General features: G+C 42.5%; 1 protein-coding gene across 4 annotated transcripts in view; it reads left to right on the forward strand.

Moving 5' to 3' along the window:
* The window catches only part of FTO (FTO, alpha-ketoglutarate dependent dioxygenase), a 491290-nt gene that overhangs the window by 323155 nt on the left and 141282 nt on the right, over window positions 1–26853 (forward strand). The gene's annotated exons all lie outside the window — the stretch shown is intronic.

The raw sequence follows: 26853 nt of genomic DNA on the forward strand, positions 1-26853 counted from the left end.
CTTATGACTACAGGCTGAGAGCCATGGGGCTCTTTAGCCTGGAAAAGCACAGGCTCAGGGGTGATCTGATGGCCACCTGTAAGTTTATCAGGGGTGACCACCAGGATCTGGGGGAATGTTTGTTCACCAGAGCGCCCCAAGCGATGACGAGGTCGAACGGTCATAAACTACTACAAGACCGTTTCAGGCTGGACATAAGGAAGAATTTCTTTACTGTCTGAGCCCCCAAGGTCTGGAACAGTCTGCCATCGGAGGTGGTTCAAGCACCTACATTGAACACCTTCATCCAAATTGAATGCTTATCTTGCTGGGATCCTATGACCCCAGCTGACTTCCTGCCCTTTGGGTGGTGGGCTGGACTCAATCTTCCAAGGTTCCTTCCAGCCCAAATGTCTATGAAATCTATGAAAACCATTGAGAACAGTCTAGCTCCATCCTCTTTCAAACCCCCCTTCAGGTAGTTGAAGGGTGCTATTAAATCCCCCCATAGTCTTCTCTTCTCTAGACTAAAGAAGCCCAGTTCCCCCAGTCTTTCTTCATAAGTCATGTTGAACAGCCCGCTGACCATTTTTGTTGACCTCTGCTGGACTGTCTACAATCTGCCCACATCCCTTCTGTAGTGCAGAACCCAAAACTGAATGTAGTATTCCAGATGTGGCATCACCAGTGCTGAAGAGAGGGGAATAATCGCTTCTCTTGACCTGCTGGCAACACTCCTACCAATGCAGCCCAGTATGCCATTAGCATTCTTGGCAACAAGGGTACACTGCTAGCTCATGTTCATCTTATTGTCCACTGTAAACCCCAGGTCCTTTTCTTCAGAGCTGCTGCCCAGCCAGTCAGCCCCTAGCCTATACTGGTCCATGAGATTGTTCCATCCTAAGTGCAGGCCTTTGCACTTTTCCTTGTTGAACCCCATGAGATTGCACTTGTCCTTGCGTTGTTGAATCTCATGAGATTTAGGAATGTAAGAAGGGTTAATCAGCAGATTAGTAATAAATTACCCACATTACATATGCAAATAGTAATATAATACTAAGGTATATGAAGAGAAATGTTGACAAAGAATGAGGCATGGGAGAAGGACCCAATGAAAAGACTTGAGTGGTCAGTGAGGTACTTTTGGAGTAAAGGGATTGGAGTGGTTGGCAAGATTTTGGCAGTGAAAGACTGGTGCGAGGAAGTCCAATGGAACAGAAAAAAGACAAAGCCAGGCCAAAAGTATCTGGAAAGAAATGTTGAGGAGAGGAATTGAAGCAACAATAATTAGCAGGTCCAGTGGCTATAGAAATGAACACAGTATGAGCTGTAGTTGAAGAGGAGGTGGAGAGCTACGGTGGTTTAGTGAGAATGGTAGACACCAGGGCATGGCTCCTTTTTAAAGAGGAGCTTATTAGTAGAGTACGATATGTTAAGAGGGGAGGAGAGATGGACAGGTGAACGCAGAAGGTGAATTGAGTTATTAGCCCAAAGAAAATGGAATCAAAGAGGAATGATACAGACTCTTGCTGACCAGTTAAACAACAGTGACAGTTTCTTGCAGAAGGTTTGCTTTGTTTTTGAATTTGGAGGATTGGACTTATATAAGGAAAGAGAGCTTGGATCAGGAATTGGAATGTTTCTCTTGGTAGTTAGTGATTCGCTCTGCCAGGCAGGATTTCTCCTATTGGTCTGGAAAATAATCCAGAAAGAAAAGCAATCCCACTCTAATGGCACTTAGAAACCTGATTTTCAAGGATTTTTATTCAGAGCCATAGGCTTAAATGATAGTAGCATCCATATCACATAAATGTGAAGAAGATAACCTTACATGAAAAGAAAGGAAATATGGATGTGGGACTCAAAAAAAAAATGTTTTTGGTAATGTTTTCCGTACTTAAAATAAAATGAATATGAACAGACTAGAGCAGGGGCGGGCAATTATTTCAGGCAGGGGGCCACTTACTGAGTTTTGGCAAACCATCAAGGGCCGCATGGCAGGCAGCCAGGGGCAGATAACTGTTAATTTTCTAAATTTTTTAGGGGCCTTGCGGGCCGTATAATGGCCTGGCAGGCTGCATCTGGCCCATGGTCTGCATTTTGCCCACCCCTGGACTAGAGGTAACTAAACAAAAGCTTGTACATTTACACTAGGCCGGCATTAATTTATGTCAGATTCCATCTTATGTTATCTGAAAATTCAGTTTAAAAATTAAGGGACTTTTTTTTCTAAAGAAGATGGAGTATAACATGATTTTGTGTTAATTCTTCAGTGCAACATTTTCATTTCCGTATTTCTGCATGCGTTTCTTGACACAGTGGCAGGGTGAGTGTGCATGAAGTTTTATAATGCTGATTCTGATGCTGGTATCTAGTACCAGGTTAATAGGTTTCAGGCACTGCAAGTTTAAAATGCTGAATTTTTGTATTACAATATCATATTACTTTAGAGCTTCTGCTAACTTGAAAATAAGAATATTCATTGCTGAGGGATTGAGATCTGCACATAGATATTTTATGAAGGAAATAAATATTTAAAAAAGCAAACACTGGAGTGTGTTGGCATTTCAAAACAGGCTCAGAGATTTGTTCATCTTTCTAGAAGTGTCACTGTTTTAATGTATATCACTATAAACACTGAGCTATTCATTATAAAGTAACTACTATGTTATTTTTGTGAATTGAAACAACATACAGACCTCATTTTTGTTTCAAAAGATCACAAGTCTTTCTATAAATAGTGTTACAAGGCTTCCTTATATGGAGCAAGATGGAAGTTTCCAGAAAGGTGATTTATTCCATCTGAACTGCACAGAAAAGACCAGCAGAACAGCATTTCCCTGACAAGTTAAATCATGTTATTTTTAATTAAGATAATTTCCTAAAGATGAACGAAATGATGGCAGTGTCTTCACTAAGGTAAATGACACTTCTTTGCAATGGATCAGTATCTCCCTAACACCAACATGCACAACAGTATACTTAGGACCATATTGGCTAGGTACAGACAGCCCAAAAGCTCCTGACTCAATGAATTCAGTCTTTGCAGTCTAAAATGCACAGATTAAATTAAAACAGAAGTGAAGCCACATGCCTGCAGTGGCTCAGGCCAGAAGCCAGGGCGTGCTAGTATATGGCTCTCCGGCTGTGTGTTCACTTTCTCTTCTTGCTGTCCCGGAGGTCTCTGGGATTTGCAGTCCAGACTTACAACAAGAGGACTCAGCAGAATTGCTCATCACTTCCTCTTCCTGCTTCAGGTACCTCTGGAACTGTAGTCCACAGTTGCAGCCAGCAGCAAGTTTGAGTCGGGGAAATGGTGTTTAACCCCCCTCCCTGGCCCCAGGCCCTGGCTAGGGTTTGCCTGTGGGGGCAGTCCCCCCAGGTTGCAGACTGGGCTGCGTCCCCCCAGGTTTGCCCCCTCCACTCCCTTGTTAGCCAGCCCTCACTGCTCCAGTTAGGAAGCAGAGAGGCAAGGCCAGCCCTGATCCCTGCAGCGGACAGCATAGCGCCCAGGGCTGCAAAATGCTGGGGTGCTGGAGGACTCTGATTTGACTTTAACCAGGAAGGACTGTGCCCAGCCTGGATGTATAAAGTGGTTTTGCAGGGACTAGGAACATGTGCCACCCCAGCATTCTTCTGGCTAACATCAGCTAAAAGCCTTGTGTCCCATGGGCAACAGGAAGGTGCCAGTCAGGCAAACAGATCCATTTCCCTTTAGACATGAGGTACAGATGCACACTTAGAGTGGAGGTGTTTGAGTGATGCAGTGGCTTTGTTTCTCTTTTGTGTTTTGTGTACAGTGAAGAGTTGTGCCTAACTTCAGTACAGTACCTCTTGCCATTCTGTATACCCCTGAAGCAGACCTGTGTCATAACAGCAAGTGCTGACCTTTGGTTACCAGACCTTTGCTTTGGACTGAAAATGAGTTTTTAGATAAGAATTCTGTATGTTGTACATCTACTTTAAAAACTAGCAGGAAGGCTCTTGGAATGGTTTGTGAGCTGTTTTATAAAAAGCAAGGAAGAGCTAAACTGTAACAATGCACAGGAAAAGAATATAGATAATACAGACCCTACATGGGAATTTTCTCCAGTTGTATATGCCCTGCACAAGTGCTGCACACCCCCAAAACAGCACTGAGCAGTCTCAACTCTCACTGACTTAAATGGGAGTTGAAATTGCTCAGAATCTTATGGGGTTGGTCTGCATCACACACAAGGTTTTTGATGTATGAGGTTCATGTATTTGACTATATAGGAGGGCTGAATAACTTCTGCAGCTTCTGCTCCTCACTCCACTTACTCTGTTGCATTAAGAACTATTGAGAAATAAACCTCAGAATCAATTCTGCCATTTCTTAGAATTTGCCTTCCTGTAATTCAAGATTAAAATTCCAAGATACAGAATAGAAAAGGATATGATGGAAACCTGTCCAACTACTGTCATTCTGCATTGCTGTAGAGCCAGCAAAATGATTCTATTGAACAGTAAGCTGTTTATGAAGTGGTAGTGGGAGGGTTTGTAGAAGTGTTTGTAAATGTGTACAGTTTTTTGCACCATGTCTGTGTACATGCCTATGCAAAAGAACACACCTGTCAGGTATGAAAACTAATATTCATGCTTCCTCTCAAAATGCTTTAGGAATAATACTAGCATCTCATTAGATTATTAGATCACCACCAGCCAGAAATTCAGCTATGCTTGCTACTCAAAGAAGGACTCAGGCTGAAGTCCAGACATCTTTGCAAAGACCTCAAGTTACTTGAAGAATATTTTGCATGTTGGAGACTCCACCCAAATCCAAGGAAAACTGTCGTCACATCATTTCATCTAAACAATGCCCATACCAACCAGAAACTCACCATCATTTTCTGTGCAGAGGAGGTTAAGCATGAGATGTTCCCCAAAATACTTCAACATAACTGTCGATCAGAGCCTCACCTTTCACGAACATCTACTGCATGTTGCTAAAAAAATGAAAGCCTGAGTTAACCTTGTGCATAAACTGGTTGAAACAACGTGAGGAGCAAATGCAACCATACTTCAAATGGCTACGCTAGCACTTGTTTTTTCTGTAGCAGAATATTGCTCCCCAGTCTGTAACAACACTGTGCACACAAAGATTGTTGATACACAGTTAAATGCAGCTATGCAAATTATATCAGGAATGCTAAAAAGTACGCCATTGCTATGACTTCCAGTCCTAGCAAACATTGCTCCCCCACAGCTCTGTTGCAATGCCACATGTGTGAGGGAATACCATCAGGCCATCAGTAACCCAGACCTCCCAATCAACAAGGGTATCACTGTGCCACCACCGGATAGGTTCAAATCTAGAAAAATCTTCTGGAAATATGCCAAGAAGCTCTATGATGATAAGAAGAATATTGAAGAACAATGTGGGGAAGCCTCGGCAAATACCAACCTGCCGCAGAAATACATCATTAGCGACCCTGCAATCCCCCAGCAAGGATTTGACCTACTGAGAAAGATTTGGTCCTCTCTGAATCACATGTGGACACTTCATGGAAAATGTGGACACCTACTCCATAAATGGAGAATCAAAGAGAGTCCAGGTTGTGATTGTGATGCATTTTTTCAGATGGTGCAACACATAGTGAACAATTACCCAATTAGGTCATTTAATGGAAATCTAAAATCAATCCATGCAGCTACCCCTAAAGAAATCAAATGGTTATCAAATTTAGATATTAATCTATGAATGGTGTATGAATGTTGTGATCTTAAAATGTCATATGTAAGAGAGAAATTAGATCATTATTAAAAAGAAAAAGACAACACTAAACCCCCTAGACCCCAGGTATTTAATATATGATTTAATAACTGGTTAGATTATCACATTTAAGAAATGCTTAAGTCCTTGGGAAAAAAGCAATATTGTTAATCTAATTATATTTTTGGATATATTTAGTTTGCCTTCTGTTGAACAGCTACTATTTTTATTCCAGTTATTGGATTATCACAATGAATTAAAGCAGCAAAAGTTGTTTTCATTATCCCTTCCTTTTCTTTTCTCCTTGTTGAGTGAGGCAATGCTTATATGTCCACTCTTTCACTTACATGTTTCCATCATGCCAAGTGAAGGCTGAAATTTAGTTAAAACCTGCTATTAAACAGCAGCCTGTAGGCATTACAGGTGTCAGTTTAACCTGAATGTTGCTTCAGCACTATTTTGAACAATTAGTCCATAACATCTATAACTCTTTTATAATACAAAAATAATTTGCTACAAAATCATGACCAACTCTAACATGTTATTACAAAGCCTTTCTCTCCAGCTTAGTTAACCTATTGAGTAATGAAGAAAATTTACCAAGGAAATGAAAACTTGATAGGGGACAAGGAAAAGCCTTTCTTAGACTATGAAAATGAAGGATTCATCATGCACTGCACACCCCTAAACACAGGGATGGCACAGTTTTCTCCTGTAAAGATCCAGTGTATACACAAGTACAGTCTACTCTTTCAGTTGGGTTGTCCCATTTAAGATCTTAAGGGAAGGGAACAGCAGTTTGGAGATTGACAAATGTTGTTTCAGGTTAAGTCACTCAATTCTGTACAATATTGGACGTAGGGGTTCTAAATAAATTGGGAAGCTGATTTACATATTACAACAGAATGTAATCAATGGGAATTTTCCATTGGCTGCATTAGAGCCAACATTTTACCCCTAGTTTCCCCACAAATGGTTTACCAAGACAACCAGCACAACCTCCTTGGCTATGAAATGCAGCCATTTTGGGAATCATGGTAAATGTGCACCCACCCTCCCTGACTTTTTAACTTGACACTAGATATTTGACACTTTCAGAAAGTTCCGTGGGATTTTCAATGATCACGTGGCTGAGAAACTGATATCACGTCTTGTCTAAAACATGGGAATTTCTACCCTTTTCATTTGAAGGAGCTAAGATCATAGTGAATTAAAAAAAAATTAAGAGGCTGGGAAAATGTGTCCCCCCAAATATTTTTATAGTTGTTTTAGAAGAATTCTTCCAATTTTAATGATTACAAGTTAAAACATTTCTACATTTTTTCCTTATCTACAGTGAGATCAATAATAGTTTTAGATTTTGATAATCAGTTTACAAATAAACTTTACATCCTCACATGTATTACTGTGCAATAAAGATGTTTTCTTTAATAATAATTAGTCTTATGAATCAAGGCCATCTCATTTAAAACAAGAAACTATTTTATATATATTCAGGCTTTTAAAATTTATTCTCTCTAAGAATCAACTTAACTGTTTTATGAATACTGTAGTTCACGTAAAAGCATGAAGCTAATTGAACATTACTAATACAAGGTGTACAGTAAGCTGAGGGGGGTTTTTTTTAGTCAAAAATAGTTACTTTGTGGCATTACAGAAAATATATATTCTGGATTATAATATCTTCTCTCCACCTTCAGGAAGAGTAGCCAGTGACAAAGGAAATGCTTAACAAGCACTATAAAAATGAAAAGTCAAAACACATCCAGAAAAAAACATTCTGACTCAGTGATAAACAGAAGGATTCACAGCAACTTAAATATACATATTTGCAGTTTTCCTAAAGTGGTTTTTAGCTAGCAGTAAAGCTGCAAACTGCTAGGATAAAAATTATGTATTTTTGTGTGTACCACAGCGTACAATTGCATATGCCAATTAGTGATGGTCTTACATACCCATGTGCACTAGCACTTACCAAGATGATGCTCACAAATGCAAGATTTTGTCCTTTTGTGTGACATCATCCTGTCTTTGACTTTTTAGTCCTGTAAGCTAAATTTATTTTGAACGTTCATTCAATTTTTTTCTCTATCTCCCTACCTTTGGGAATAATTCAAAGCCTAGTTAAGTCAATGAAAGTCTTTTCCATTGGCACTTTGTGTCAGGGTCTAAAAATGTAGTTTTGCTGGACGTGCTGCATTTGCATACAGAAAGATTAAATGAATTTGGTATCTCTCCTAAGGGCTTCAGTTTTCTGCTAAAAATAAGTGTTCCCCTATTTCACTGTTAGGACATGATTCCTGAGTCCAGTCCAGACAGGTCTGTCTAAAAACTATAATCAAGCTGATTGTATTGCCTTGGTATTCTAATTCCAATTTTGGATTTTGCTAGATAATCTCTAGTAGAGTGTGTCTAATCTTCATGAAACCCAAAGTCTTTATATAAACTCTATGGATTTCCCTCCATGTGTCTCTGTCTAACGGAGACGTGTCTTCTGGCTGAGCCATAGAGACATTAAATTACTGAGTAAATCAATACAGGGTTGTTATGTCACTGTATCTTTTTCAAAGACCAGCTCAAATTTTGTATGCTGCAGCTTTGATCCTTTTCATTTAATTCTAAGTACACTTATTATTATAGTAACTGTTGTTTGTATGTTATTTTAGCTTTTTACTTAAGTAGCTATTTAGCAATTTAAATGAAAATGTAATTAGGTTACATCTGTTTTACATGTATGTAATACCATACAGATGTAAACGTCTATTAAAGCCATATTTACTTTTTGGCAAAAAGACATAAAACAAAATTATATCAATCATACTTTTTTTTTAATAGTGTATATAAAATGTCTTCCGGTGTCTGTGTTTTGATGGTAACACTTTCTATGTTTATGAGATAGACAAAGTGAAAAGCTTAATGATAAACAAATTGTTTTTGGTTGTACAGGCCAAATTTTACACCGGCATTGGTATAAATCTAGAGGCACTCCTGTTCAGCTAAACTCCCCTGAAGTTAGTTAGGACTGGTTACAAAGCTAATCATCTCTAATAATCCAACTATTTAGGAGCCTAATTTTGCTCTCAATGCCTGTTCTTAGAAATTCCATTGAAGTTTGTTGAATATCTATAGTTTTATAACATTGTACATTACAGAAGTGTTTGGTCTAATAAAATGAATTACTAAAGAAGTAAAATTTCTGTTGCCTTGAACTTACAAGATATTGCGTCTCTTCAGCTTTCAAGAGACTTCACTGGAGATGAAGAAGGACACCCCGTTTCATGGCCTGAACTGTGGCTCTGTGTTTAATTCCCAGCCCTATTAAGTTAAAAACAGACTTCGGATTTTTCCCAGGCCTTTTATTGTGAGGCCTGGGAAAATTCTGAGGCCTTTAAATACCTGAGAAGTGTCCGTGAAGTACCAAGATAACACTTTCTTCCTCACCTGCCCCCCATTCAAGTTTGTCCAAGTTAATTGCTATTCAAGCTGTGTGTATACGTGATTGTCCTGGGTCTGTTTTGGGTGCAAGCTAGTCACCTTAGGTGTCTGTACATAAATGCATGGAGCCTGGGAAACAAGAAGGAAGAATTGGAAGTTCTCACACAATCAAGGAACTATAATGCAATTGGAAAACAGAGACTTGGTGGATAGCTCACATGACTGGAGCACTATCATGGGTTAAGATTAGAGGGGAGAGTAATGAGGGTGATGTTGTGGTGGGTGTTTGCTATAGACCACCCCCCGTCCTGGCCAGGAAGATGAGGTAGATGAGGCTTTCTTCAGACAACTAGCTGAAGTTTCCAGATTACAGGCCCTGATTCTCACAGAGAACATCAATCACCCTGCCATCTGCTGGGAAGGCAATACAGCATTGCACAGGCAATTCAGGAAGTTTTTGGAGAAAGTTGGGGACAACTTCCTGCTGGAAGTGCTGAAGCAGCCAATTCGGGGCTGCGTTCTGCTTGACCTACTGCTCACAAATAGGGAAGAATTGGTGGGGGATGTAGAAGTGAATGGCAGGTTGGGCAGCAGTGACCACAAGGTGATTGAGTGCAGGATCCTAACAAAAGCAAGAAAGGAGAGTAGCTGAGTATGGTCTCTGGACTTAAGAAAAGTAGATTTTGACTCCGTCAGGGAACTGATGGGGAGGATCCCCCGGAAGGCCAGTCTGAAGGGGAAAGGAGTCCAGCTGGCAGCCAGGATCAAGTGGAGTGCCCCAGGGGTTGGTCCTGGGGCCAGTTTTGTTCAATATCTTCATGAACAATCTGGAAGATGGGATGGATTGCACCCTCAGCAAGGTCACAGATGACACCAAGTACTGGAGGATATGGCTAGGATTTAGAGTGTCCTAAACAAATTGGAGGATTAGGCGGAAAGAAATTCATAGATTCATAGATTAAGGGTCGGAAGGGACCTAGTAGATCTTCTAGCCCATCCCCCCGCCAGGGCAGGAGAACAACAAAAAACCCCAAAAACAAGGAACGGGACTCAAATGAGTCCAGCCAGGTAGGCATCCAGCCTCTTCTTAAAGACCCCCAGGGTAGGGGCCAGCACCACTTCCCTTGGAAGTTGGTTCCAGCTCCTAGCCGCCCTAACTGTGAAGTAGTTTTTGCGGATGTCCAATCTATACCTCCTCTCCATCAACTTGTGCCCATTACTCCTTGTTATGCCAGCGGGCGCTAGGGGAAACAGCGTCTCCCCCAAACCCTTCTGGTCCCCCCTAGTGAGTTTATAGACGGTCACCAGGTCCCCCCTCAGCCTTCTCTTGTGGAGGCTGAATAGGTTCAGGTCCCGAAGTCTCTCACTGTAGGGTCTGCCCTGTTGTCCCCGGATCATGCGGGTGGCCCTCCTCTGCACAAGGTTCAACAAGGACAAGTGCAAATTCCTGCACTTTGGATGTAACAGTCCCATGCACCACTATAGCTGGGGGTCTGACTGGCTAAGCAGCAGCTGTGCAGAAAAGGATCTGAGAGCAGCACCCTTGTTGCTAAGAAAGACAACAGCATACTGGGCTGCATTAGTAGGAGTGTTGCCAGCAGATCTAGGGAATTAATTTTTCCACTCTTTTCTGCACTGGTGAGGCCACATCTGGATTATTTTGTCCAGTTTTGGGCCCCCCACTATAGAAAGGATGTGGAAAAGTTGGAAAGAGTCAAGTGGATAGCAACAAAAATAATTAGAGGGCTGGGGCTTATGAAGAGAGACTGAGGGAACTGGGTTTATTTAGTCTGAAGCAGAGAAGACTGAGAGGGAGATTTGATAGCAGCCTTTAACTAACTGAAGGGTAGTTCCAAAGAGGATGAAGCTAGATTGTTATCAGTAGTGACAGATGACAGAACAAACAGCAATGGTCTCAAGTTACAGCAAGGGAGGTTTAGGTTAGATATTAGGAAAATTTTTCTCGTTAGGAGGGAAGCACTGGAACAGGTTACCAGAGAGACCATGGAATCTCTATCCTTGGATTTTTAAGGCCAGGCTTGAGAAAGCCCTGGCTGGAAGAATCTATTTGGGCTGGTCCTGCTTTGAACAGAGCGTTGGACTAAATGACCTCCTGAGGCCCCTTCCGACCCTAATTTTCTATGATTCTGTGGGTCAAAACCTGGGACAGTTAGACCTGGAATAAACTTGGTGTCTGTTTTTAGCCTGGCTGATTCCTATGGGTATAAACAAAAGTTGTCTTTGAAGCAGGATCAGTTATGCTGGGATCTGTCTTGGCAGCTGATCCACTTCCTTGGCATTTACAGATGTTATTGGGGCTGTTGCCCCACAGGGTCAGACCCATTTTGTTCCTGGGGTTTCAGGGGCCCAATCTTATGGGACAGTGGCCTTGGGTGCCACGATTTTACTTGGCTGGGCTGCTCCTGTGGCAGCTGCAGTGGGGCGTGGGGCACAAAGCCCAGCGCGCAGCAGCAGCCGCCTCTGCCCCACACGCAGATCAGGGGGAGCATGTGCCCCCCAGCCCTCTGCTGGCATGGCCTCTGCCAACCATCCAGGCTCCAATCCTCCCACCACCTGGCCAGCCCAGCCCAGCGCCCCACTCATCCCTGCCCCTGCCTCTGCCCCACTCCCTCCCTCACTGAGGGGGCCTTGATCTTCCCCCCTTCCCTCGCCCACAGACTGGCCTGCTGGGTGGGGAGGAGGGTGGTGCACGGTAGATCCTGGGGTGCACTTTAATTCAAAAAGTGAACTGGAACTTAAAAAGGTTGGAGACCACTGGGCTAGAACATTGGCTTGTTCTCAACTTGTGCTACCATAAAAATTTTGCATCCTATGTAACCTCAGAAAGTTGTAATTCTCTGTAAATCATTGTCTTCTGTATATCTTGGATATCTCTCCTTTCTCAAATCCCTACCTGTCATTTCTGTTTAAATTATAATATCTTTAAGGATGTCTCTTATTGTGTGTATGTATGACACCCAGCAAAATGGGACCATCATTTCAGCTGGAATCCCTTCGTATTCCTATAATACAGGTAATAAATGATAATGCATACAAAGATGATAACAGTACTTCTCAAAAGGTGTTTGATATCTTATAGTGATAGTCCATTTATCTTTCCTTCCCTGGAAGAGTCCATTAGTCTGTCAGTAGCTTAAGAATACTATTAGTTAAGATGTTTATTCAGTTGTGTATTGCATTGTAGTTTCTATTGGTAAATAATACATTTAAACCTGCATTTGTAAGATAAGGCAAATCTTATTTATTTATTTTTGTTTGTTTGTTTTGAATTTACATCCACATAATTTATTCTACTTGGAAAAAGGAAATATTTTAACAACTTGCTATTGTTTTAATCCATGTTAGGTATTCAATTCTCTACATATTCAGAAAATAATTTTAAAGGAAATGTTATGACATCAGTACATTTGCTTTTATTCTTCTCATGTGTATCTAACATTGCAAACCTACAAATGTGTATGTAAGTTAGTAAGGTTCCATATAGACATCATATACCTAGTTCAAAATGGAAAGTTAAGTTTCTCCCATTCTTTCATCATTTAATCATTAAGGGCCAAATCACTGTCCTTCAGTGGGAATAAGGACTACTGGATTTTCCTAAAGATTGCTGAAACTGCTCAGTGCAAAGATAGTAAGAAGCAACAAACTATCAGTTTTATGGTATTGTTTCTCTGCAATGTCTAGTAGCTGTGCCACGTTACAAAGCTTGTATTTCAGGGGTTTGTAACGTAATGACTGTGAAGAAGTCTTCATGACCTTATTGAGACAGTTCCCAAACAATCCAGTAAGATCTTTTTCTTTTATCTTTTTAAATTAACATTCATCATGCAGAGAATATAAAATATTGAACATCATATTAAAGTAAAGTAAGGCAGGGATTGAAAGCTGAGCTTCCTCTTATTTCAGAAAGGCATGTAGAGGGAGAGAGAACCCACACATTGAATGATGAAGAGCTTTTTGTTTGGGAAGGCTGGGCCAGAGCACTTTGGCTTCTACTTGTTGCTTTAATCCAAATTGGTGACTTTATATTTTTAAAAGCCTTGGGCCTTAGCAACATTTACATAGCATCAGTAGTATAACCTGGGTAGAGTTATAACTGGAGGGAAGGGGGGTGGAACAGAAAAAAACACTGCTGCCACAGCCATGTGATTGTACCGGTGGCAGCTGGAGGTCACTGCTGTCCCCACGTCACAGCTGTTTCAGGCACTTGCCTTTGTTATTATTTGAGCTGTGAGAAGCTTTGATACCCAATTCAATTCGGAGGAGATACGGCCTGATTCAGCAGCCAAATCTCTAAACCCGAACCATATCGAGAGACCTGTTAAAAGGTCCAAATCGAATCAAAAGCCTCTGAATCAATTCAGAGATTTGACCATAGACTATACAGACAGTGGTCCTCAACAGTGCTGGACACAGCTTCCTCCAGCTGGTAGGTCTGTTGTAGTGGGCAGAGGTGGGAAGGAAGAGGTGTGGGGGGCAGATCACTGCCCCCACAGCAAGGGGAGGATTGGGGTGGGGCTGGACCTTGGGCAAGCTGCCTAGCTGGGGCAGGAGGGGCGCAGGACTATTGGAGGGGTCTCCCGCCACTGCGCGCTGCCAGTCCAGGAGCTGCTCTTCTGATGGCTCCTACAGTGGCTTTTGTTGCCAGTCCAGGAGGGCATGGGAGCAGGTGTCTGCCCCCCAATCTACATAGGGCAGGCTGGGCCAAGCTGCACTCCGGAAGGCTACCCCTAACCGCCTGCTACCAGGCTGCCCTCTGCGGGGCAAGTGGAGCCAGGGCTGCACTCCAGGCAGCAAACCCCCACTGCCAGACTGTGCTGTCTGGTGTGGGCAGAGCCAGGGCTGTGCTCTGGGAGGCTAGCCCCAGCTGCCCAACACTGGGCTGCACTCCACAGGGTGGGTGGAGCCAGGGCTGTGTTCCAGGCGGCAAGCTCCCACTGCTGGGCTGCGCTCTGCGGGGTGGACAGAGCCAGGGCCACACTCTGGGAGGCTAGGCCCAGCCACCTGCTGCCAGGCTGCTCTCAACAGGGTGGGTGGAGCCAGGGTTGTGATGGCTAGCACCAGCCACAGCCCGGAGTGCAGCCTTGGCTCCACCCACCCCGCAGAGCACAGTACAGTGGGCGCTATGGGAGGGCCTCTGGCGTCACCCAGATCCAGGTGCACATGCCTGCCCCCATGCCCTGCCACTGCTCACCCAGCCAGGGAGGGGTAGAGCGATCCTGCAGCTTGTCTGGGAGGTGTGGGGAGTCTGGAGTGGCTTCCACAGCAGCACTGGCCCACACCTCCCTAACTCATCTAGGCAAGAAGTGGAAGGGCATATCCCCTGCTCCCAGCAGATTCTGCCGCTTATCCAGAGTGCAGCCCAAGTCAACCCACCCCGCACAGATCTGGGGGCACACGCCCACTTGCATGCCCTCCTGGACCAGCAGTGAAGGAGCTACCAGAAGAGCAGCTCCCGGACCAGCGATGCATAGCAGCACACAGTGGCTGGAGTCCCCCTCCATAACTCCTGTGCCCCCCTGCCCTGGCTGGGCAGCTTATCCCAGCCCCAATCCCTCCCTCACTGTAGGGATATTGATCTACCCCCCATGCCCCTTCCCTCCCCCTTCTGCCCACCACAACAGATTTACCAGCTGGAGGCATCTGTGTCCAACATTGTTGAGGGCTGCTGCCTGTATAGCCTGTGGCCAAATCTCCGAATCTGAATTGGCCCAATCAAATTGGGACAGTAATTCAGATCACCAAATTGAATTACTGTCCCTCCAGATCGGCCTAATCCAAAACAAATACTTGCTGCTTCGCACAGGCCTAGTTGTTATGCCTCTGCATCCAGGCTATCACTGCTGAAGTGCTTCTGCTTTCTGCAAAGTCTCTGATGCTCACAGGTTAGGTTGAAAAATTATGTTAAGGATTACTCAGTATTAATTTACATTGAAATTGGCTATATGAGTTACAGTTAGTTTATATGGCAGGACATCTGTACAGTTGCTGGTTCCTATCCTTTATCCCTTACAACAGACAGAGAAGGTTCACCGGATGTTGAATGAACAGCATGAGGCTGGCAAAAAAGCTGTTTTCAAAGACATGGTGTAGGGGAAAATATTTCTTAGCAGCTTTTGCCTCCATTTGGTGTGCTAACAGTGTGCTACTTCAAGGTAATTTTACATCAGGTACTGCTCAGCTGCTCCTTACCCCAATTGGCCTCAGAGTGGAACATTGTATCCTGTGTCAAATGTGGCCTTCTTGCCACTTGTGATAAATAAAATCATTCTGGTGCACTGAGGTGAGGTAACTTTGACCAGTTGGTAATGTCAGGCTCTTAATAGTTTAATATGCTTTTTGTATTTTATGGTATACATAAAGCTGTTAGACTTGTTTTAAATTCAGAGGATAGTATGGGGAGAAAAAAGAACTGTAGCTACATGATTAATAACAATTATTGAGGCAGATGCATAGCATGTAACATCTTTGCTTTTGTGTTATGACAGCTTTCCTTGTTGATGAGGTAAATGAATATCTGTTATGACTGCCAGAGTCAGGAAAGAGCATTTGAAACCTGGACACAGTATCAGATCATGTTTCACCCACAGAACAAGATTGATTTATTGTGTTACATCAGGGTTAGATGGACCTAGTACTGCTTCACCACATGCTATTTCATTCCCTTGTCTACTAAGTATGCAAGTACAAACAGCTTTAACACAATTCTTTACCTAGAAACAAGCCTGAGGCTTCATCCAAATACTTTTAACATATGAAAATTGAGCTGCTTTGAACTTGTATGTTTTTGATAACTGCTTGGTATGCTTCCTGGAGGATCACCTGTAGGCTTTTCTTTCCAAATCCTAATCCCTTTGATTAAGTGCCAGGACAGATAGCTCTCATTGAATAACTCCAGTCTCATAATTCTTCCTTCATTCAGAGTTGAAAGGGAGCTGCTCGAGCTTCAATAGGTAAATCCTCAGATTTAGTTAAAGTAATTCAAACACTTAGAGACTGAAATTATTCTGTTCTCAAATAGGGTTCAGATGGGCTACTGAATGTTTACATACCACTTGCTGCCAGAAGCTGTAGGATGAAAAAACAAAACAATTTTTTTAGCAAGTAGGCTTAGAAGTAGGAAAACTTTGAGAATCAGAACTTTAAAAGACAACTTGGCTTGAAAATTGAAACCCAGGAGTAGGAACATAGTTACTTTGCCTGACTGCTCTTGTTCTGCTTTTCTACAAAACCAGACTTTGGTGCTAAGTTGAACATTCCATCCCCTCCCAGCCCTTTTCCCCTTCAAGTAACCACCACAATACAGAGGAAGGAAAAACAACCTTGTTCTTTTTATCTTTACAAATGTGCCTGCTGGGGACAAATCTAAACCAGTTCAAGATGCTTCTATTTACGTGTTCATAGAATCAGACGGTAACGGGGAATTAGAATGGGCATGTTAGCATGTTGAACCATGCAATAAGCTTGTATACAAGCCTGATCTACAGGCATGCATGCACTGAATTATCTTTCCCCACACTTGTGCATTGTCTTCTGTGTCAGCAGAATGTCTTTTCTACAGATTTTTGCCCATAAAGTTATTTTTTAGCTATCTTAAAATAGTACTTAATTGTTTAAATGCACCTACTCTGGCCTTATACAGGCATTAAGTTTTTCCCAGGAGAGTCACTGCTCTCCCAGAAGAAACCACAAGTGTTCAAATGTTCAGATGTTTTCTTCCAAAATAAAAATGGCCAATCCAGAAGAAAAATAACCTGGAAACAATCAGGGGTAAATCATTCCCAGGACAGTTTTGTCTGGGAGAGTGAATATCTGTACATGTTGTGGTTTCTTTCAGAAGAGAACATGGTGCTTTTTCCCTCCCTTCCTCCCCCTGTTTGGGAGACAGAGTCACTCACTGGAATTATGGAGCAGAATGCTTCCCCCTGCCCCACTTGCCCTTTCACAAATCCCACATTGTTCTGTAGGGAAACATGGGCTGACCATGGGCAATACGGGTCAGCCAGTCAGGGCGTCCCTATGTGCTGCTGCCATCTCTCACCAGGCAGACTAAAGGAGCCTACAGAGCATACTGAGAAGTATGCACAGGGATTCTTCCCCCACCCCCCAGTTGCACAGTGTCAGCACTTCAAGCTCTCCAATCTTCAGGAGTTCAGCATGAATGTCTGTACATGTGGGTAAGTTTTTTCTACCAAGAGAACAAACCTAGGAGAAGTCTCTCAGATTATTTGAATATGTGTATGTAGTCTGTGACTAGAATCTGAACACAAAAACAGCACACAACTAGTATTGTTAACCCTGAGCATTCAAAAAATCCTGGTTCAAGCTCCTCAGAATTGGAAGAGTAACTTAAAAGGCATGTTTTTTTTTAAACTGGCTGTTTCTATATGTCTTTACTAGTGGTGCTTTTAGAGCATACTCAAGCCACTTTCAAACTTTTCTCTGGAACTAAGTTGTATGTGTATGTGTAAATATTAAGTTAGATTTTCATACTATCACATGACTCCAGAAGGTGGCACTTTAAGCAAAACACCAAATATCAACAAATAAAATAAGTAGCCCTGATGCACAAAGACTGTGTCAGACAGAATTTAAGCTAGAAAGTACAAAAGAATAGTAGCCAACCAGAACTGAAGAATGAACATACATAGGCATAATGCAATGCACAGGCTAGACATTTGCAAGGATCCCAGGATTAACACTTCTAATGGTTAAAAAATATTAGTTACTTCAGACGATCAGGACTTCAACATTACATACCACTCAGAGACATTACCTCCAACAGCACAGTTACCCACCCCATCATGCTGAATTGGTACTGATGTAAGGGGAAGAGTGTTAATTGTAGAATCGCCACCGCTGCTTTCTGCAGAGACCAGTGAAGTCATTCATTCAAGTAACAGGGCCAATGATTCCTCCAAGGTCATGAGATTGCACCAGATTTCTGTACTGAAATGACTGGATTAATTGATTTATTTGATAAATTAACCTAGTATATCTTGAAATTAGCCTAGCTATTGACAACTTGAGGTTTCTTCCTGTTAATAAGGAAATAACAACAGTAGCTATGGCTAAATAAACTTTTGAGGAAGAAGGCCTAAAGGCATTCTGTTATTACCTCATTAACAAGAAACTCCATTAAGTTGTTATTATTATCCTGTAATGTGTTCTCTCTTATCACTCCAGCACTCTGATCAGCTAGGATATTTAATGAACTGGTAATAAATTATAAAAATTACTCAGAGCTGAGCAGCATTATAAAGAAAATAAAAACAAAAAGATTTTACATTGGAACATATGCTGTTAAAATGGTGAAAGTTTTGCATGTTCTTATGAGAAAGCTTTGGAGTGAAAGCAAAAGTTTATGATACATTTTATTATACCTGTAAATCTGAAAGCGTAGCTATAGTTTTTAATTTTTATTTTGCCTCTATAACTATTTTTATACCCTTTTTATGGTTGACTGGGCCAAGGTTTGAAATAAGTTCTATTGGGAGTCAATGCCCCATTAGTCTTCTGTAATAAAATGTGAACCTGGCTAAAATAAAACAGTATGCTGTAAGAGCAATTAAGAGTGGGCTTTTGTAGATAATTGCCAACACAAAATAAAATCACTATTTTTATTAATGGATTTGTGGAAAACGGTTCGACAATTTATAATAAAAATGTGGTTCTTTTACATCTTCTATTTTTGTCTCTGCTTGTCTTTCTTTAAAAAAATTACAAAATGGTCAAGCCCTACTTTTAACCCATGTGTTATGTTAATGTAATCTGTTGTTTCTATTTTATGTTAGACATGCTATGATGTCACTTAAGAAAGTATCCCTTCCCCTGTCTGTCCCCACTCCCCCCCCCCCCAAAAAAAGGGGGTTCCTGAATGAAAATCTGGATGGGTGCTTTATAAGAGTGATAAAAAGTAAAGCTGTGCTTTGTGCTTCAATAAGGGGAGGATTTGTAGGACACCAACCTAATCTACTGGGCATTGTCTGAGCACAAAGCATAGCATCTTATTATCTCATAGCGTCTTAAAAACTATAAACACAGTTGACAGATGCTTCTCTAATAGTACAAAAATAGCCATTTTGTGGTTATTAAATTAAGCTTTCAATAAGTTAGGAGGAATGCTGAAGTTTTGTATTTAACAGAAACAGAATGTACTATGTTAAATTTAGGTGGGTTATTGCTTTTTGAAGTGTTAAGTGGGACTTTTAAAATTCAGTTTTTATTCTAAGTTTGAATAGTACACAGCCTTGACTATGTTACCTACAAACAGAAGATGAACATTTTGGCTTAGCATTTAACTAATGGAGAAGAGAAAAGATTGAATAGGAGACAAGGAAATGACCAACACCTTTCTTTAGTTTTGGATGGATGTGCATTCATCATGACAGTAATGTGTGGAATATGCACCACTTATGGAAGCCCTGAAACCAACTGCTAGATTTCTGCAATTCATCTAGGGCCTAAATCTGCATATATTGTTTACACCTCCAAATAAGACCTCTGGGACCTTCAGAAACTTGAGACAGCCCAGTTGTGGTTATGCAGATTTGGTAGCGTGTTTTCTAAAATTGGGATATCGTAATTATTTCTCAAAGAAACTGACTCATCGTGTCTACTAAATATGGAGAAATGTTTGAAAAAAGTTGTTTTTACCCTTTAGGAGTACATCTACATTAAGGGCTCTTTTATGTCTTTAGTGGTCACTGACACACAAAAGCAGCTGGTGTCATTTAGTGTGTGCTAGGAGCAAGGCAAACAGAATGTGTGCAGGGTTGAAAAAAAAAAACCCCAAAAACACAGGCCTTGTGTTTGAGAGACTAAGCCAAAGAGGAGCTTAATGTGATTTTCTACATTAAGAAAAAGAGTCAAATTCAGATTGGACTTGCTAGCTTGTGTTAGCTAATCCTGACCTAAAGTTGAACTCTTCCTTGGTGTAAACATTACTTGCATCTTTTGGAATGGTGCCATGTATATTATCTCATGCCTCAGATTGCCAGTGTAGAATGAATATGGGAAATTGTCCTCTCCAAGCACCTTTTGGCTGATATTAGCAGCAGTGTGAACACTCTGCCATGGTATCGACTACCTCCAGGGCACCACTGAGGGTCATGCAGTGTACAAAAGGTTGTGTTCCCTGCAGTACTTTTCAGGTGCTAGAAGGTTCAGTATATGGAAGGCGTTGTATAACTTTTGAGGAAGAAATGGATTTTCTGTTTCCTTTCAGGATCTTGCAAACCTTTGCAGGAACAGCTGTAAATTAGTCTTAAAACTTTATCTCATTTCTTAGCTACTGCCTAGCAATGTATGCACCTCAAATTGTTTAAAATGTGTGTTTTCATAATAGGAAAAAAAAAAAAGGAAGGAGCTAAACATCTCATAAAAATGTGTAGTAAATTCCATTAAGGTACCTTCCAACCCCTATGAAACTACTATTAGGATCCTTCAAGTTGCCTTCATATATTTCTACATTTCTTGCTTGGTTTTAGAGCATTGGGAACCATGGGCAACAGTGGTTCAACAGGGCCATTACCTTGTTCCAGAATATAAAATAAGATTTATGTGGGGGGACTGTTGCCTGACAGCAGGGGTCAGCAACATACAGCTCGTGGGCCAGATTTAGTCTGCAGGGCCATTGGATATGGTTTGTGTACATGGGGCTTTGGTGGCATTTTCCATGGCAGCAAAAAATAGGCATCGGTGGTAGGGGCTTCCCCTGTGCCACATTGGAGAGAAACAGTGGTGTTGGCTGGGTCCCTGTGTCCACCCACCCACCTCCAACCCATGCTGCGTCATCCCACAGTCTGAAAGGGTTGCCAACCACTGCCCTACAGAGTTACATTTTCTTAAAAAATAAAAGAGATGGACTGAGGTAGTCAACTGAAGACTGTGGTGCTGGTGTCCTCATGAAGGCTTCAGCTTCCATGATCGTAGTCTGCTCTTTGGTGAGAGAGGTGGTGGTCTGCTGAGAAGAGACGGCCTCCAGCTCACTTCACTAGGGAGGAAGCTCTTCTCAACCAAATCGGTCAAACAGGTCAGCCAGACTTTAAACTGAGCCTACCGAGGGATGGGTGGACTACCACCATAGCAAGCCCACCAGGCAACTACTGCAAAACTAGCAGGTTAGGGCACTCAAGGGAATCCACACCTACCCCAGCCCTGGAAGGGTGTCCTCCTGGAAGTGCAAGGAAACCTAGGGCTTCCAATGGGACACTTACGTGTCCGTACACCAATGCCAGGAGCTTGGGGAACAAACAGAAGGAACTGGTTCTCCTGCTCAGCAGTAATGACTATGATCTCATAGGGATCACAGAGACCTGGTGGGACTCCACCTATGACTGGGCCACAGGTATACACGGCTATACCGTATATAGGAGAGATTGTGCAGAAAAAAGGGGTAGGGGCGTAGCCCTCTATGTCAAGGAAAGCTACACATCCTTGCAAGCTGACATTGACACCCATGGAGGATGACTGGAGACCCTCTGGGTTAAAATACCTGGGGAACATGGCACAGAGGACACAATGGTAGGAGTCTACTGTAGACCTCCTAATCATGAACAAGAGCTTGACCAGGAATTTGCCAGGAAACTGGCTGAGGCTGCATGCTCTTGGTGCATGATTCTCATGGGAGAGTTCAACTAACTGGACATCTCGTGGGAACAGCATTTGGCCAAATCTGAACAGTCACAAAGCTTCCTCACATGCGTGGAGGAACTCTACCTGACTCAAGGAGTCTATGGACTGACAAGAGGTAAAGCATTCCTGGACTTGGTACTGGCCAAAGGGGATGATCTAGTCAGCCACCTAACCTAACAATCTATGGAAAGCTGGCAGACACACTGACCACGAAGAGCTGATCACGTTTACTATCCATTGCAAAGCTGGCAAGTCAGTCAGCAATGCAGAAGACGTTGACTTTAGGAAAATTGACTTTGACAAGCTCAGGAGGCTTTTTGTCAAGGCCCTAAAGGTCCATGACTCGAGAGGGAGGGGAGTCCAAGATGAGTGGTTGCTCTTTAAGGGAGCAGTCCTGAAACCACAAGGGATTTCCAGCCCATCTCGGAGGAAAGGTAGCAAAAGGGCACAGCAACCACTTTGGCTTAGCAGGGAACTCATGGACCTCCTACATCTAAAAACAGAGGCTTATAAAGGATGGAAGACAGGAATCACTATAAAGGAGGAGTATTCTGCACTGGTCCTGTAAGGAGTGAACCAGGAAAGCTAAAGCAGCAACCAAACTCCAACTAGCTACACGTATCAAGGACAATAAAAAGTCATTTTTCAGACATGTGGGGAGTCAGAAGAAAAGCAAGAGTAACATTGGATACCTGCTAAACCAAATGGGACAACTGACAACCAACATCCAGGAAAAAACTAACCTGCTTAATGGGTATTTTTTGTCATTTTTTCACCAGGCCAAAGGAACCACCCTGCCTAACATGATGCGGGGCACCTAGGTTGAGGGTGAATTTATACACAGCATCAGTGTAGACCTTGCAAAGGAACACCTTGAGAGGCTGGACACCTTCAAGTCACCTGGTCCCAACAGCTTGCACCCCAGAGTACTTAAGGAGCTGGCAGGCATCATATCCCAGCCACTGGCAAGGATATTTGAGCACTTGTGGTGCTCAGATGAAATACCTGAAGATTGGAAGAAGGCCAGTGTGGTGCCTATCTTCAAGAAAGGGAGGAAAGTCGATCTGGGAAACTATAGGCCAATTAGCTTGGCCTCAATGCCTGGAAAGATTATGGAAAAAAAATATTAGATCAATCTAACCAAGCTGGCTGATAGCAACATCCTGAGGAAGAGCCAGCACGGGTTTGTTGCGGACAGGTCTTGCCTGACCAATCTCATTTCCTTCTATGACCAGGTGACATATCACCTGGACAAGGGAGAAGAGATTGATGCTATATATCTGGACTTTAAAAAAGCCTTTGATCTGGTGTCCCATGATCTCCTCATGGAAAAATTGGCCAACTACAGCCTCAGCTGCATCACAATCTGATCGCTGGGAAATTGGCTCTGAGGTTGGACCCAGAGAGTGGTAATCGACAGAAGTGAATCATCATGGTGCTCTGTGACCGGTGGTGTCCCCCAAGGCTCTGTCTTTGGACCTGTGCTCTTTAACATCTTTATTAATGATGTGGACACTGGGATCAGAAGCAGACCGAGCAGGTTCACTGATGACACCAAACTTTGGGGTAAAGCGTCCACACTTGAGGATAGGCTGGCGATCCAGGCCAACCTTGACAGGCTTAGAAAATGGGCAGATAAAAACCTGGTGACACTCAATATGGATAAATGCAAGGTACTCCACCTTGGGGGAAAAAATCCCCACATCACTCTTATAGGCTCGACAGCACTACCGTCACTAGCACCACGGCCAAAAGGGACTTGGGGGTCATGACTGACCACAAGATGAACATGAGCCACCAATGCGATGTCACAGGTGGTAAAGCAAACAAAACTGGCTTGCAACCATAGATGCTTCTCAAGCAAATCTCAGGATGTCATCCTTCTACTGTACTTGGCCTTGGTAGGCCACAGCTGGAGTACTGTATCCAATTCTGGGCTCCACAATTCAAGAAGGATGTGGAGAAGCTTGAGAAAGTCCAAAGGAGAGACACATGCATGATCAGAGGGGAAGAGAACAGTCCTTATGAAGAAAGGCTGAGAGCCATGGGACTCTTCAGCCTGGAAGAGTGCAGGCTCAGGGGTGACCTGGTGGCAGCCTATAAGTATATAAGGGGGTGTGATCAGGATCTGGGAGAAGGCCTGTTCACCAGAGCGCCCCAAGGGATGACAAGGTCCAACAGTCATAAAGTTCTCCAAGACCATTTTAGGTTGGACATAAGGAAAAAATTATTGTCCGAGCCCCCAGGGCCTAGAATAGTCTCCCCCCAGAGGTGATGCAAACACCTACTCTGAACACTTTTAAGAAATGTTTGGACTCTTATCTTGCTGGGATCCTTTGACGCTAGCTGACTTCCTGCCCCTGGGGCAGGGGGCTGGGCTCGAAGAATTTCTGAAGTCCCTTCCAGCCCTAATGTTTATAAAATCTATTAAAATCCTGCAGTCTTGCACTTGTTATTAAACAGACATACAAATGATAGAAAGTAGATGACAAATTACCTGATTTTGCAGGTGCATTTGCAAATATTACAACAAGCTTGTACTGTGTACCTGCAGTTTTATTCTGGTCGTGAATTCTGGGCTCAGATCTGCTGGCCGCAGAACTAAGGGCTAGACTGAGTCATCTTTGAAAATCTGCCCCTTTGCATAGTTCAGTAAAAACAAGCAGTAATCGTGCTGGTGATACACTAACAGACATACACTGCATTAAAAATATTATCTATTTATTGTACAGCAAAAGCTACATTATCCGGCACTTTATCAACTGGAAATCTCCACTAGCCGGCATCTGAGGGATGTGGCAAAAGCAAAACTGGAAGTTCCACTTTCAATTTCACCACCACGAGCCGAGTTGTTCTCCTTCACTTCTTCAGCCCATGGCCCAGAGCAAAGCAGCCTGCGCAGGGCCCCCCTGCCTGTCCCCCAGCACACTGATGCCAGGGAGTGCACCAGGTGGTGCGCATTTGATTAACCAACATATTGGATAACAGAGCTTTTGCTGTAATGTTATACTTCCCATTATACTCCATGCCCTATTCTTTGGATGTCCTGGTCCAGACTATGGAGTAGGAGTTGCAGTTGCATAACACCCAGTCAGCTGGACCTGACATCCCAGTGGACCCTGTACTATGTTCTACAGCAGCTTCTGCTGGGATAGGCTCATGAGTGAACCTTTCCTCTACTTGAAGATAAGCTATGTAGCTATGACATAAATCCTTCTCTTGGAATTTGAACAGTAGCTACTGGTATGAGAATCCAGTCTTCACTTAAAATCAGAAGCATATCAACATCACTAGCTGTGCTGTTCAGGAATAATTATGTGGATTTATACAATGATTTATAGTCCAGGGAACAGGTCTGGGTGTGGATTTCTTTAGCTTAGCCTGCATCAAAAGTGTAGTGGAAAATATTTTTAAAAAACTTTAAGTGTAAAGTTTCAATGCAGTATGTATAATGGATTTTTGTATAATGCATGTATAGCGTTCAGTTCAGTCCAATGTATAAATCCCATTTACAGATAATGGGATTTGTGTTCCTACCTCATATAGCACAGCTTTGAAATATATCCCAGAAAAAAATAAGTAGTTTAAAGGCTGAAATAAATGGGGCTGGAGGAAAGAAGGGGGAGACCAGTGAGTCTGTCCCTAGTCACTTTCCAAGTGAAACTGCTGAAGGTTAGAGCAACCATCTCTTGACCAGTCAAGAGAACTTCAGTGATGTTTTCCCATGGTCAGTCATGGTAGAAGAAGGAATGATGATTAATACCAGTGGACACTCGCTGGATGCTGTAAGATCTGGGGTGCCTGAATGACTATATGAGCCAAAGGTCATAGAGTAGCAGCAGTTCTGTGCTGCCCCCAAAAACCTTGCTGGGCTCCATTTACATAATCTACACAGAATAAACCTGTCAGTTTTTTCATGCACACACACTAATTTACTACCCTGTAGTAGTTTGTTATATATAACAAAAATTATGTTATATGTATTTTACTGTTCCTTCATGGCTTTGAGAAAATAGTCATATAACTATATGATGGTGTAATCACCATATCAAACAGGATTTATCTTGTACAATGACAAACCTCTTCACTTAGCTCACCTTCTACTTCTGAGGCAAACCTGACTCGTTCTCAGGAGTCTCCAAGTTTTGCGTGTGTAGAAGTTAACATAGTGTTCCTGTTTCTCAGTTAATTTTTTTATAAGGTTGGGAGAGTTCCCTCAATGTGTACATATGTGTATGTAGTTTAAGATGGTATCTCTAGTTCTCAATGAAAATCTTTCATGTTGTTGGGAATTCATTTTGCATGAAAATTTATTTATACCACATTTGACATTTTGAGTTAAACCATTAAAAGCAACTTGTAAAAAAGTCTGTAAATATGTTCACACAAGCCAAACATATTTCTCTTACTGTAAGAGAAATAGTATATAGTTTAGAGAAATGTGTGCCTGTGATGATTGGTATGTCCAATTATCATTCTATAGTTAAAGCCCTCTTCAGATGTGGATTTTTCTTCCTCCAACTAGGATTATTAAATCAACAAATACATTGATAATTTATTCTGGGGAAAAGAAGGCTGAGGGGGAATTTGATAATAGTCTTCAAATACCATCTCTCCTGTTGCAGGGGACAGGACAAAAAGTAATAATCTTGAATAGCAGCAAGGGAAATTTAGGTTTGATATTAGAAAGAACTTGCTCACTATAAGCACTGGAGCAATCTGCCTAGAGAGGCTGTAAAATCTCCATCCATGGACATTTTAAGAGCAGATTAGACAATCCTGTCTTGAGCAGGGGGTTGGACTGGATGACCCCCTGAGGGGTCATAGATTCATAGATTAAGGGTTGGAAGGGACCTAGCAGATCTTCTAGCCCGACCCCCCGCCAGGGCGGGAGAACAACAAAAAAAACCCAAAAAGAGAAACGGGACTCAAATGAGTCCAGCCAGGTAGGCATCCAGCCTCTTCTTAAAGACCCCCAGGGTAGGGGCCAGCACCACTTCCCTTGGAAGTTGGTTCCAGCTCCTAGCCGCCCTAACTGTGAAGTAGTT

This window comes from Gavialis gangeticus, unplaced genomic scaffold (genome assembly GCF_001723915.1).
Source record: "Gavialis gangeticus isolate Ggan-Ray unplaced genomic scaffold, GavGan_comp1, whole genome shotgun sequence".
Classification (NCBI taxonomy): domain Eukaryota; kingdom Metazoa; phylum Chordata; order Crocodylia; family Gavialidae; genus Gavialis; species Gavialis gangeticus.